Raw genomic sequence first — 1,876 nt, 5'->3', positions numbered from 1 at the left:
GCCCGGGGGACTGGATGTGGCCCGTTCGGCTTTTTAATCCGGCCCGCCAAATTTTTCCAAATTATATAATTTATTTCTATTATCATTATACTTGTGCCTGTTCCCTGCAATACCTACGTTTTCACAATAGATGGCGTAGAAAATTAAACTTTTTAGCCTTTATTCATGACTTCTACATGTCGGTTATCTTAGTTCACACCAACGCTCCATCTATCTGCTCCTGACCTGGTCCTCCCTGTTCAATTTTAGGACAATGATGGCCCGCGAGTCAAAAAGTGGCTCAGTGGTTTAAGGTTTGGGTTCGTAATCAAAACGTTCAAAACCCGGCTCTGGAAGAGCTGTGTTGTGCAAGCAACCCAAAAAATAAATAAATAAAAAAAAAACCCCAAAAATGTCACTGTTTGCCACATTATGAAATAAATGTGAAACCCATTTCTCCTGTGTCCAAACTTTATCAGATACAGAGAATAATTATCTGTTAAGGGAATAATAGAATATATATATATAAATACAATATAATATAATAATTAGTACATCATGTCTCCAGGGTGAACCTTGTCTCTCATGGATGACTTGCTTCCTCTGCGACCCCGAAAGAGAGTTTTAAATGTTTGAAGGTACGTTGGGAATGAAAGGGAATAAAAACCCAAATGATACAAATGTTTAAAAGACTTTTGTAAAATTGTTAAAACTAAAGAAATGCAACTGAATGTAACACATTGTATAAAATTAAAAACCTTCATACTCACTTCAGAATGAATAGATTTTTTTTTTCTTTAACATTTACCTATTAAACCCCCACCCACACATTTTCCTACATGAATAACTGAACGGGTTCTTTTCAAATAAAAAAACAAAACACAAATTTCCACTGTTGGCTTTCATTTACAGATTGAATATATGAGAGTCCTGTCTATTAATTTCATTTGTTTGTTTGGTTTTTTTTAAAGCATTTGGGTCAGAAAAAGCTTTAACTAATTAACGAATATCAGATATATTTCTGATTCTATTATGTGATTTTCTAACAAAGTAAGAGACTTGTTTGTTTTTGTTTTTGTTGTAAATACTTTTTGCTTTTCTTTCTCCACATTGACATGTTAAGCTGTTCTCCTATTGGTGATGAGCACTTCGTAGTTCAAAAACTGACCATCAGAGGCAGCAGTGAACAGCTTCTGTGTCTCTGTGAGATAAAAATAAAAATAAAAATAAAAATAAAAATAAAAATAAAAATAAAAATAAAAATAAAAATAAAAATAATTTAATTAAATTATTATTTTATTTTATTAAATAAATCATAAAATAAAAGATTTACAATACAAAAAGTAAAAAACAGATTTTTAAATTAACTTTAAAACAAATTCAAATTGAAAAATAAACGTGCAATTTGCAGTTAGCTTAAAAAATTATACGAATGTTAAAATGATATAAATGTTTTTTTGTTTTTTTAAAGGGTGGAAATATGGATGTGGGGAATTGCACTAGTATTTTAAAAATATATATATATCTAACATTTTTTTGTCCATTATACAGATGTAGCAACTGGAAAATCAGCTAAACATAAACTGAAATGTAAAAAAAAAAAATCACTAAAATTCTCTTCTGGAGGCTTTGACATGAAGGAAATGTACAGTACGCCTACACACTACCACCCACCAGAACACACACACACACTCACACACACACTCACACACACATGTTCAGATACTGAAGAGAAGCCCCGAGGCCGACGTTAAGAACTTCCATCTCTGTTCTCCAGCAGAAGCAGATGGAAACATGAAGAGGATGCGAAGGACCGGCAGAGGTTCAGGTTATCTTCATATTTATTCATGGAGCTTCATCTGTGTCCCTGAAGACCCGCATCACACCATCAGATGGT

Source organism: Cynoglossus semilaevis, chromosome 16, assembly GCF_000523025.1.
Source record: "Cynoglossus semilaevis isolate Cse_v1.0 chromosome 16, Cse_v1.0, whole genome shotgun sequence".
Taxonomy (NCBI): Eukaryota; Metazoa; Chordata; class Actinopteri; order Pleuronectiformes; family Cynoglossidae; genus Cynoglossus; species Cynoglossus semilaevis.
Note: the sequence above shows the minus strand (reverse complement) of the source record.